Genomic DNA, 13,117 nt, shown 5'->3' with positions numbered 1-13,117 from the left:
AGGGCACCAAGGGGCAAAGTCGAGGACAGGGAGGCTCAGGGAAAGTGACCATCCTTGGCCGCAGAGTGGACTTGGGGGAAGGAGGAGAGGGCGAAAGCCCGGGTGGCGATATTTCTGTGTCTCTGCTGCCATCGTCGTGAACATCTTTGCAGATGGGAGCTCCATGCCCTGCAGGTTGCCACTCAGAGCTCCTGACCTGGTTCCTCCATGTCCTGACTGTCCCCTCCCCTGCACCCCACTTACCTCACCTTTGCCCAGGGCCCCTCTGCTCCGGAATGCTAGAAACATCAGCATGTGTGGTGGTTACAAAAGAAGGGAATAGGAATTATTTCCTTGTTTCTCTCTCTTTTTTAAAGTTGGAGGATGGAAGCCATTTTGTGTATTACAGAAAGATGAAATTCCTGGATGAGGTTTGAAATCTTCTCTCTGCAATTTATCACTGTCTTTGGGGCACGGGGATTCAGGCCCTCAGACGCCAACCTAATTAAAACAGCTGGGTTAGAGAGTGAAGAAGAAACAGTGCCAGTTAGCACGTTCTATAATGAAGGTCTCTATTTTTTTTTTCTTTTAAAAGATCACCCCCACTGTATAAGTGATCACCGTTGGTTCAGGATTTTGTGGGTGCCAGCGGGGAGCCGCGGGGTCAGCGGTGAGCTCACCTTCCCCTCCCCTCCTGCACCTGACCTCTGCTGACCCCTCCCTCCACCAGCCCATAGTGTTTCTTTTTCAGGACTTGGCAGGTAGTTTGTCATGCTGATCTTAATCAGATCACTGTGTAATTACAGAGGGACTGTCAGGATATTTTCGCTTGTCCTCTCCTAACGAAATGCAGATTGCGTGGCATGTATACATAGAATTACTCTGTAATTCAAAGTAAATTGACATTTAATTTCAATTTAATTACACAGGAATTACAGACATGACAGATACAGTCTAATTAGGAAGCAAAGTAGAAGAATCTGTTTATGGAACGAAAATCCATATCGTGTCACACTTTTAAAAGAATCAAAATAACTCCTCTGCTTTTTGTAGAGCATATGTAATAACAGCCACGGCCATAAGAATTAAAGCTATAATTCTGGCCCATCTCCTTCCTTGCTTGCTCTCTCCCTCTCTCCCTTCCTCCCTCTGTGTCTTCATCCTTGCACTGACTGAACACGCTTCCTGGGCCCCCACTCTGTCAGGCTCTGTACTGGGCCCCGGGTGCGGAAGGCCAAGGGGAGCTGACGGTGTTGTCGCCTCATGGGGTTTACTTTGCCCGTTTTTCCCCCTTCTTCTAGGACACCGCAAGCAGGCCACCCGGCAGCCACACGCGCCGTGGACCCAGAGCGCTTGGCTACACTGCCGGGACCCCTCAGGAGGCAACCGTGTGTGGAGGGGCGAGAGCAGGTGGGGAAGGGCGCACAGAGCCCATTCTGTGGTGGTTTTACCCTCAGGACGGTTTCATCCAGATGCGGGGTCTCCCCGGCTTTCTCTTCTCTTCCAGTGGGTCTTTGTTTTTGTTTGTTTTTGTTTTTTTTTCCTTCTTCTCACCCCTGCGCTCGTACAAACCAAATGACAACCTGGCCCACTCCCTGCCTTCCCAAAACCCAGGTCCATCGACCTAACAGGACAATAGGATGTTCTTTCCAGCTCATTAATTTTCTTCAACCTAGCTTGCTTTTGTCATCCCCGATCCCTCCCCCATTGCTCACTATTGTGATAATCCCTAACATGGATATAATACTTGACAGTTTGTAATAGGCTTTCCCTTACACTGTCTCGTTTGATCCTTCACCACAAGTCTGTGAAGAAATCAAGTTAATATTTCTGTTATATCCAGTTTACTGGTGGGGAGATCAATAATGAGACGTTTATCCCCTCCTGTGGCTTATTGGTAGGTGTCCTGGTCTCAGACTCTTCTGGGGTTGATGCTACCAACTTGGTTCTAAGGACATCAGCTCCGTGTCTTGCATTGAAGACCCTTTATGTTTTTCCTCCTGTTAGCCCAGATGTCACCTTTAACATATCACTTATGCAATCATTTATTTTAATCTTTAAAAATTGATTTAGAAATACTTAAATACATTTATTTATTTTTTTAAAGATTTTTATTTCTTTATTTGAGAGAGAGAGAGAGGGAACACTAGCAGGGGGAGGGGCAGAGGGAGAGGGAGAAGCAGACTCCCGGCTGAGCAGGGAGCCCGATGCGGGGCTCGATCCCAGGACCCTGGGAGCATGACCTGAGCCGATGGCAGACGCTTAAGGACTGAACCAGCCACCCAGGCGCCCCTTAAATACATTTATTTTAAACGAGACCTTCAAAGCACTACCTCAGTGGACAACTAGCACCCCCTGATAGAAAGAGGTCACCGTTCATCCACATAGAGCAGAAAGGAAGCATCATCACTCGATTAGAGCTAGTTACTGCCATGGCTTGCCCATGGCTCTGAGCCTGATACCAGCTCCTTATTGATAGTTACCCTTAGCCGGAGGGAGAGCGGTGTTAAATGTCGACTACCACTCAGCAGAGACTTTCTCCTTAATGTACTCGGAAGCTCTGAAAAGGAATTGAAAATGAAAATGAAAGCAGAGAACAGTTTTCTCAGTGGGCATTCAAGATTTTTTCATGTTCTGTGTCCTCCTAAAAACACTCAGCTGCCCCCTTTCTGGCCTGCCTATTCTATTTCCCATGAACGCGACTCCACTTGTCTACACAGAATGCCCAGAAGGTTGCATCCCCACTGTGAGGTGTCATAGACCGGCACTCTCCGACCTAGTTTTCTTCGCTGGCTGCAGGGCAGGCCTGATGCCCAGGGCCTGAGGCTTTCTGGGCCCTTTTGCAGCCTGCCAGGGTAGGTGGGGATTATTCTCTCCTAGATTTCTTTTAGACATTGCACAGACTTGTGTATCTTACGGAGAAACGCACCTTATCGGAAAAACACAGGCATAAGAAAAAGTGGGCTCTTTCAGTGTTCTGGAAACCTTCGTGGGCTTACTTCGCCTCCCCACACTTAGAGTTCAGCCTCCCATCAGTCAGAAGGTCGGATTGGTTTGCTTATGGAAAATAAAAGTCCCCCATGCTGAGAAATGGAGCATTTTGAGAAGGATGTCAGGTGTCTTCTTGAAAATACATCTTGATGAAACATAAATGATGATATAAATGAATCAAACCCAATGGATTAATCACATCATTAACATATCAATCATTAACAAGTAAATTTGATAAAAAAAAATGGAACTGCTCCCACACATAGCCCTGAAATTCATATATCAGGCTGCTTTAAATCTGGAACAAAGCAGATATAAATAAACATAGATCAATAATAAAATGAAAATGATCGTGTCCCTTATTGTAATTGCAGATCTTTAGGTGAAGAATAGAAGTATGTACGTAGGGACGGGATGCTTCTGTTTGCTTGATGTGGCCAGTTGGAAATCAAGCAGAGAGAGACGTGAATCTAAATGCACGGTCACAACCACCATTCCTGGAATCCTTACTCCTTGTTCAATTGCTTTCTTAACCTCATGAAAATAAAATCAAGGCGGAGGCAAGCCACTTCGAAAAACACACAGAGAATTCATCTTCACTGTGCAGGAGATAAAAATCAAAGGATGCACTGCTGTCCCACCGCTTTTTCATCAGTTTAAAAAGAGTGTATACCAACAACAAATCTGCTGGTGCAAGGGGGTTAGCCCATCAAAAAGAGATTAAAGGCAATAAGAAGGTCTCCATGAGGTACAGGGTGGCAGAGGGCCGGGGAATCTGCAAAGAGACAGTGTGTCACGAGGCAGGGAGGATGGAGAGCAAGCAAATGAGAGCACATTTCCACAAAGTAGGAAGCGATTCAGCAGGTCACGCACTCCCTGCCTTTGGGATTAGGAGAGAAATCTGCCCTTCTGCCCTGTGTCAGGGCCAGTCCTGCCTGCCTTTGTGCAGGGAGTGGGGTGTGGGGGGGCGGGGGGTGAGGGACCTCCTCTTCCCGATGCCCTTTGGTGCTGAGGGCTCAGCTTCTTTGCAAATTGGCAGTAGCAGGAACTGGGAACTCGGAGAGCTCACTGCGGTGGTTCCATTATAAGCAGAACTGTTGAGTGGGTTTTTGGGGTATCTCAGTAATCCCTTCTTGATTGGCCACTTCCCCTTTTCAGACTCGCTCTACTTCTTGGTTACTCCAAAGAGAAGATGCCCCACTCTCTCTGGATCGGAGCCTCTTGCCTCCCCGTGTCTCAGTCCTCATCAGGAGATATCCATCCATCCCCCGTGTCCTAGGCCGAAGAGACCAAAGTTCAGGGGGACCACCTGAGACACCTGCCTTCAGGTAAGTGGTGGGAGCGCAGCAGACTGTAGCGCGTCGGGGAGCAAACGCTGTGTCTAGAGCAGTCAAGTTGAAGGCTCTGCTGACCTCAGAGCTTGCCCAGTCAAACACTTCTGTGGGGAGGCTTCTCCCAGCTTCTCCCAGCTCCCAGTTTGAAACCCTTGCCAGGTCTGAGAAAGAATCTGATAAAGGCAGTGGAATTAAGGTTTTAATGAGTATGATTGACACAGTGTGCTACCCTTCCCTACCCCACCCCCCCAGACCCCACCCGGCCCCACTCCCACCAAATAAAAAGGATTTGCACTCCAAAAAAAGAACCAATCGTCTGAAGGCAAAATGATGTGCGATAGATGTAGTCGGGACAGGAAGGCAGGCTGATAAAACAATGTGCACTTTCAGGCTACAAACACACCATGGAAAGCAAAGTCATGGCATTGACCCTGAAGTTACACTCCCATTCCCTGCCCTCGTACGGTGGGTGGCCAATACTCAGGGGACCTTTGCTCGCTGACCCTGGAATCATCAGCCCAGCGTGGCACTTCTGGTAGTCACATTGAGTAGTTGGGATTGGCGGGGAGGTCAAAGCTAGAGGAGAGGCAGTTCCTGTGTGTCCTCACCCCAGGCGCTGCTTGAGGCTGGGTGAGGGAGGTCCTTGGAGGTTCACTCCAGAACTCCTCAGAAGGCCTGGATAACTCTCCAGCACCACCACAAGAGTCCTCTGTTAAGAAATCTCTTAAACCGGGGTCCCTGCACAAAGGCAGGCAGGACTGGCCCTGACACAGGGCAGGGTGGCTCAGTCGGTTAAGCATCCTACCATTGCTTTTGGCTCAGGTCATGATCTCAGGGTCCTCGGATTGAGCCCCACATCCAGCTCCGCACTCCGCGTCAGAGTCTGCTTGAGATTCTCTCTCCCTCTCCCAATGCCTCTCCTGCTGGTGCTCTTTCTGTCTCTCAAATAAATAAATAGTGTTTTGTTTTGTTTTTAAAATTTCTTACAGCATGTTGCCAGTGATCCCCAAGCCCTACTGAAAAATTGGATTCCAATGGTAAGTGTGGTCCAAAAGGCCTGATCTGGGATTTGGCAAGTCTGAATTCTAGTTCCCATCCCTGCATTTATTAGTGGTGAAACCTTGGTCAAATTGCCTAACTTCTCTAGACTTGAGTATTTGGCCGTTAACGTTTCTAACTCCATCATTGCAGTAGGATCAGAAAAGAGAATAATGGCACTCCTGTCAGGGTTGTGTGAGGCTCAAAATGAGATGCTGTATGTAAATGTCTTGGGCAGAGTCCCCAGTGCTTCACACATGTTCAATTATTCCTCTCTGGCTATTTCCAGATGTAAAATCAGATGCCATGGAAAATTGGAAAAGCCTATTCTTGTGAATTCCTAGTCTTCTGAATCCAGTGGAAAAACATCAGGCCAATTTTAAACCTATGTATTTCATATAGTGGAGTTTTTTTTTTTTTTTAATGCCAAAATGAAAATTTTACTTACTCCAGAACTTGATGGAAATAAAATGAAGTCTGCAAGAATATTAAATGCTTAACCTATCACTTTCTTGCTCTTGGGAAATACATATATAAAAAGAAACCCTGTGCATTGTGTTCTGTTGTCCTGTGTCTATACATAATTAAAGATCTCTTTCACCATCCAAGATAATTTAAAGTTCAGGAGGGATAAATATCACCACTCCAGCAAATGTGCTAAATTCATGTTTTAATAAACTGAATTTACGCTGCCTGGTTCTTGCAAAATTAAGAATTAGACACATATGCTTTCCAGGAAAAGTAGTCAATTGCCTGGCTTTCTTCTGGACTAAAATACCATTTTCCCAGCGAAGGGAAAAAAAAAAAAAAAAGGCTGGCCTATATTTAGCACTGCTTGATGACCTTGGGGCCAGCTGGCAGCTAAGGAAGAAAAGGAGATTTGGACACTGGGTATAGAGGTAGCCTCAAGACTGCAAGTCTTAGAAAAAGACTCCAGGGCACCCCACGTTTGGAGGTCTGCAGATCACATCTATTTCCTCCTCCTTGAGTTTGCCTTTGGAATTTCCGATTGCCTTCTGAAGCAACTTTCCTTTTTCTTTGTCTCAAGCAATTAATTTTACTCAACACATTTTAACTCTTGATTTCAAGTCAGACGTTCCTTTCGGCATCATTTTTGTTTATTGAGAAGAACCTCAAGTTATAATTCTGTGGGTTCAGTAGTGATCGTCCCCCAAGCTTTATGGGGTAAGGAGGACCCTGAAGAGCCAGGCATATAAATTTTGTTAATAGCCATGTTTTGTATGCACTAAGAGACTTCTTTCCAAGCATGGTGACTCCTTTATAAAGAAAATTGTCACTTCCAAGTAATAATCACTCTTGATTTTTATAATTCCAGATCTAGATTAAAGCGGGAAACGTGTCTGAAAAAAGTTGTCAGTGGATAAAACAGTGTTGCTGAGTAAATAAATAAAATTCTGCTTACAATGTGGAGTCACATCGCAGTCATTGCTGGAAAGTGACTGCAGCCTTTGTTTTAATAAAATACACCAGGTAAGTCCCTGAGGCTGGCTTCCAGCAAAGAGGGGGTGTGTCTGAGTAGAGAGGGCAGAGGCGATTTCCAGAAAGAACACTGTTTACCTGAACAGCCTGCTTTCCAAGAACCTCTACGCCTGGTCAGGGAGTCTTAGGGAGTGAGCCAATTGTGTGTGTGTGTGTGTGTGTATGCGTCTGCGTCTGTTTGTATGTGGAGGTCTGTGTGTGCACGCGTGCGGGAGCATACCCACGTGTGTCTGTGCAGGTGTGTGTACTTGGTGGGCTCCGCCTGGTTGTGTGCACGTGTGTGAGTGGGTACCCGTGCGACTGTGGGCGCGTGCATCCGAGCACCTGTGAGCGCATGCGCCTGTGAGCGCCTGCATCCGCGCGCCTGTGAGCGCATGCGCCTGTGAGCGCCTGCACCCGCGCCCCTGTGAGCGCATGCGCCTGTGAGCGCCTGCATCCGCGCGCCTGTGAGCGCGTGCGCTCGCAGGTGTTTTCTGCGTGATGGTGGTGAGTGGACGGAAGGAGGGACGCCAGCTCTCTTTTTATGCTTTTCTGTGGTGCACAGTAACCTCTACAGCTGCAAAGTTAATGATATCTAGTGCGATGCTTTTTCTAAAGCATAATCAGTTCCCACAGTCACAGAATTAGAGGGAAGGAAAGGAAGAAAAAAGAAGATTGATGGGTTTGGCAGAAGGTAAGTTGCTATTACTATATTCTGTAAACGTGAAATTGTCCCATTAAAATGATTCTGAACTAGTATGATATAGTTCGGAGAAAAAAAGGTTTGTGTAGAACCTCGTCAGGGGCAAGAAAACCTTAATGAGTAGCTAGTATTGATTAGGATACCATGGCCGGGAGGGTTGGAAGCGAGCTACACACCGCTTTGGAAGCACAGTTCATGCCGAGAGAGAAGACTGTAAGCCCTTCTGTGTAAGGCTGCGGGCTTGTTGGGCTTCATGGCACAGGACTTGGAGATGTTACTCAGCTCATGGTTTAGACCCCGGGTTTTATTTTAATGGTCTGGGACTTCAGGCAAGTTACTAAATTTCCCTGAATCTCTGCTTTCCCATCTGTACAGTGGGAATACTGATACCTTCTCCGTAGTGCAGCAAGAAATTAAATGAGAGGTATTGGGATTCATGAAATGTTTTCTCCATTTACTTCTGAATTCTATCCTTAGGTGAATGGTTTTACAAGCAATCTCTGTCAGGACCTAGATTCCCTTGGATTAATTGGTTATCACTCCCCAGTAGGTCCAGTTAGGAAATTGAGGAAGATGATATTCTTGAGTCATGGACATTTGTCATCTAATGAAGATTGATAAAGAACCATTGAGCCCGGTGTTGGCTGAGCTGTGTCCAGCGGGGTCTCGTTCCCAGTGAGCGCACATCCCAGTGTGTTCCCATGTGAGCGCACATGACCAGTGGTGTGTCAGTGAGGGGGGGTCGAGAGAGAAGGGCACTGTGGTTGCAGGATCAGGAGTCCCCACTAGACCTTCTACTCTTGATGATTAATCTCTAGATGTCTGTCCTCAGAACTGCGCCTATGACAAAGGACATTCAGCTTTCATATTGTGTGGCGGTTAAGAGCATGACTTTTGATTCAAATCCTGGCTCTGAGAGTTACCAGCAAGGTGATCTCACCAAATTACTTCATCTCTCTGGGCCTCAGTGTCCTTATCCATACAATTACAATCATCATGCTTCCCTTATATGGTGGGTGTGAGGATTAAAGAAGTTGATGTGTATATATATATAAACTGGCCAGCTCATAGCAGTGAATCAACATTGGCTTTGGTCGTTAGATGATGGTGGTTATAATTGTGGAAACGTCTGCGATGTTGGATTCTGGGCCTATCCTTGGTCTGCTGAATGCATTTGAGAAGATATCCAACACTGAGGCCTGCGAGCCATTTTGGGATAATGAATCCCACAGTCCAAGAGCCAGAAGTGCACACGGTCCCCCCAAGCCAACATCCTTAAAAGTAAAACCCAGGCCAAAGCGAACAGGAAAAAAAATTACAGGAGATCCTTGTTTCTTTATGGCATGCTGGTAATATCAGTTTAAATTCTCCTGTGGACTGGGTGGGGTAAAAAAAGAGACTGTTTTTGTATTACTTTACTCCTTCCAACCAGCCTTCATCTTCGCACTCACAGTCAATCGACACATCAATCATGACTCTCACTGCCAATGAAATGGAGAACGTATTTTCCTTTTATAATCAAGCTGTATGGTCTAGCGGTTAAAACTACATGTTTTGGAGTTAACTGCATCTGAGTTTGATTTGAGACAAATTGAACTCTCTGAGAGTCCATTTCCTTACCTTTAAAACCGGGTAATCATGGTGCCTGCCTCACAGTGCTGTGGTGAGGATTATACGATAAAATGCACACAAAGTCCGCAGAGCAGGGTTTGGAGTTGACTAATCAGTCAGTAGGTATTAATTTCTATGGTGGTTTAAAAATATTGTCAAGGGGCCTTTGGCAACAAAGAAAGGCGTCGCTGTGAGGCTGTGAGAACCTGGCCCACCCCCACATTGGAAAGCCCACGGCGCTCGTTGCAAAACACAGAACCCAAGAGGGGTTCCAGGAGAGGTGGTCTTGCACAGCATGGCTTCCTCTGGGTCAGGAGCCAGAAAGCCCAGGAGCAGGACTGGCTCCATCATTTGCAGGGCCCATTGCAAAATTAAATCGCAGGGCTTTTCATTCAGAGTTGTAAGAATTTCAAGATGGCAGCCGCAAAGCATGAAACCAAGCATGGAGTCTTGCTGAGCCTGGGAGGCTGTGAACTGCTCAGCTTTGCTCGCCCCAAGCCAGCCCTGGCGAGGAGTGAGGGGGCGTGCTGGGGGCGGGGAGGGGAAGGGAGACTCTGCCCAAGAAAACAAGGGTTGGTTTAACAGCTCCAGAGCCACGTCCAGTACACCCATGCTGGTATCCCACACCGGGACACCCATTTTATAAACCTGCTTCCTGCTGAGTGTGCCCCATGCCGTGGGGAGGGGAGGCAAGCAAGTGGCTGCTCATTTGTTGAGCTTTGGGGTTGCCAAACGCAAGGCCAGCATTTTAGGGCCAGGGTTCTAGAGAGAATTTATAGGCTCTCTGCAGCTCAGTGTGCTTTATACCGAGGGTTAATCCTGGTTTATTAGAGGAGTAGCAAGGACATGTGAAAGACGCCTTGGATGGGCTCCATGTCGCAGCCTGGACTCCTAATAAAACAGGCCGTCCCCACCAGTCCCTGGCCCGGCTTCCCAGGATACATTAGCCCAAGGAAGCAGAGGCGGGCTCCCTGCCAGGGGCTGCACGCTCACTTCATTTGCTGTGGCGTGAAGCACGGGCGCGGACTCCGCCTAGAGCTTCCAGGCCTCCCAGCCGATTCCTGGCCCCGGGGTTGAAGGGAGCAAGGGCTTTGTGGGAAAGTGTGCAGGGAGAGGGGGGAAGTGCCGGAGGGAAGAGGCCCAGAGAGCAGGAGACTGGCAGAGCAAGGTATTAATCAAGGCACAGCTAAGAGAGCAGCCTTGCCAGGAACACTCACTGGCTCCCCGGCTGCCAACGGGCCTGATGGAGGAGTTGCTATCTGAACTCTGAGCAAGTATGCACTCATGCAGGTAGTGAGAGCAATTACGAACAATATGCAGGTTACAGTCGAGAATAATGCAGCATGTGATCCAAGGTCCTTTCACACGCCGCCCGTGATTGATGGTGCATTAGTTCATTTGTGTACCATGAGGATGCTTTCTCAGTTCTCCGAAAGACAGGGTTCCCTACCCCGTCTTATCTGAAGAGCTCCACGGAATAAAGAAACATCCCTGTGCCTTCTTAGGTCGTCTGGACACCTGAAATGAATGGACAGGGCCGGGGACAATTCATCCCCAGTCCCTTGTTGCATCAGTGAGGGGGTTGCCTAATCTAGGTTTGCGGGGATCTGAGATCCGGATGTGTGATTCTGAATTTCTCTGTCTTGGCAACTTTTCTGCAGAGTACCACGAAATCTGTGTAGCACAGAATTGGGAAAACGTGTGTGTGTAAATGACACCTGCTAGGAAACACATCCCCAAGCCCGTCTGTGGAAGGGACAGCAGGCTTTAGTGGATGGACAGTGGACACAGATAATTGGAATCGTGCCTTCCTCTTCTCCTACCGTTGGAATTTTGTCTCCGAAGTACATCCAGGGGCTTTTTAAGAATTTTGAATCCTGTGGAGAAGAAGCAGGTGAACATCTCTGAGGCTTTGAGGTTTGCAAGTTCTGATTTGCTTTTCAGAAATTAGTATCTTGAAAAACATTTTAAGAGAGCTTTGCTCCAAAGATTCTTGCTCCCTTAACACAGAAATTTATGGCTGACACAGATTATATAAAACCCTTAGGACCCTTGTGAATAAAGACGCCTCAGACCATAACAAACAGGATGAACCTAGGGAAGATTTGCTTTTAAATCATTCTGTGACTGAAAGCTATTTGATAAACTCCCCGACGAAAGATTACTGGGAAAAAGAATTCCTTTGGATTGGTTTGAACATCCAAAAATTAAATATCACAATTTACACTTACAATAGAAGTAATTTTTTCTTAAAGTGAGAGCAACTAATTACATGATCTGTTAAAATATAAGTGGTGATAAAATGTGTTTTGATGTCATCGTTTATCAGAAGGAACACAGCACTTTGCAGAACGGTTTTTAATCCAGGACTGCTGCCCAGTGGGATGGTCAAGTTGACCAAACCCAGGAAAGAAGTCAGGTGCATGGGGCGGGCTGTGCCTGATTGACAGCCTGAACAGCCAGCTCCCTTGACCTCAGCGTCCTTTGGCTCCTGGAACTGATCCTTTGCCCAGTGGGCAGGGCAGAGCCAGGCTAAAGAGTATTGTATTCATGGGTTTACTATACATTTACTTATGATGATGAACATTTTGATGACTTTTGTTTTTTTGCTACTATAAACAGTGTTAAAATGAATAATCCTATATGTGTGCTTTTGTACACATTTTGGATTTACAAACCCTTAGAAGAGCCAGATTCTTGTTGAGTCAGTGGGTCTATGGATTTAAAACTGCCAATTTGCCTTCCAGAAAGGTTGTACCAATTTATACACCTGCCAGAATTTTATGAGAATACCTATTACTTCACACACATGCCAAGCCAGCATGCTATTCAACTTTTTGATTTTGATTCATCTGTGAGGTGAAAATGACATCACACGTTAGTATTAATTTGCATTCTCTTATGAGTAAGGTTGAATATCTTTTTATAGGTGAAAAGACTATTTTATCATGTGTTTTTCTGCCAACTCAGTTCGCCCTCCTTGTCCTTTTTTATTTTTTGGATTGCCGGTCTTTTTCTTATTAGTTTTCAAGACAAGTTCTTTATATAGGAAGAAAATTACCGCTTTGTCTATCACATATATTACAGATCCTTTCCCCAGTTTCTCACTTGTCCTGTTACCTTTTTTATGGTACTAGTTCTTTATTTCACAGTGCAGAAATTTAAACCTTTATGCCCTCACATTTTCAAACATTCTCAATGTACGAATTTTTCAGAATACGATGAGACACTGTGGGACAATATACGGGGGAATGCCAGACACTCAGGGCCTTCGCAACCACCCTTGATGTGTCTTTTCTGCCCCGAGCACATTTTCCTTGACACAGTGCTTTCCAGAAACACCTGGACAGGGCCCCAGCACATCTGCCATTTCATACAGTATCCATGGTGTACAGCTGCCTTAGGTGGGGCTCCCCAAGACGTAGACCCTACAGCAGCACTTTGCGTGTAGGAAGTTCACTGGGGAGTGCTCTTAGCATTTGGAAGGCAGCTGAAGTGTGTGCTTGCAACCCATGGCCCAGCCAAAGGGAGCTCTGGAACTGGTGCATCCTTCAGAGAAACCCAAATGAGGCAAGGTGGAAGGGGCTTGTACCCTACACCGACTAGGGGTTACTCCCAGGGAGGGGAGGTATCCTTGGCATGGCAGCCCCTTTCGCTAAGATCATTTGCTAAGCAGAACCAGGCCATGAGCTGTGAGCCCCCAACACTCCTTGGGAATGGTGGCCTTGGTTCTGATGGGAGGATCTGCTAGGACATACCCTGTATTCACTCCGCAAACTACTTAGGCTGCCTCTGCTTTGGTAGATCTGGTCCTGTGGTTCCTCTGGCCTCAGTGCTTTGCCAGCGTATGCTCCCTTCAGTTTTTTTTTTTTTTTTAAGATTTTATTTATTTATTTATAGGACAGAGAGAGACACAGCGAGAGAGGGAACACAAGCAGGGGAAGTGGGAGAGGGAGAAGCAGGCTTCCCGTGGAGCAGGGAG

The 13,117-nt window shown here is 46.7% G+C and overlaps 1 long non-coding RNA gene across 1 annotated transcript; it reads left to right on the top strand.

Moving 5' to 3' along the window:
* Positions 1-1,284: 1,284 nt before the first annotated feature.
* Positions 1,285-6,827, top strand: LOC118524600 (uncharacterized). Its single transcript, XR_013445381.1, has 4 exons — positions 1,285-1,389; positions 4,129-4,298; positions 5,294-5,341; positions 6,679-6,827. It is a non-coding gene; the product is annotated as an uncharacterized LOC118524600 (long non-coding RNA).
* The last annotated feature ends 6,290 nt before the right edge of the window (positions 6,828-13,117 follow it).

This window comes from Halichoerus grypus, chromosome 2 (genome assembly GCF_964656455.1).
Source record: "Halichoerus grypus chromosome 2, mHalGry1.hap1.1, whole genome shotgun sequence".
Taxonomy (NCBI): Eukaryota; Metazoa; Chordata; class Mammalia; order Carnivora; family Phocidae; genus Halichoerus; species Halichoerus grypus.
Note: the sequence above shows the minus strand (reverse complement) of the source record. Positions and strands in the feature narration are given on the sequence as shown.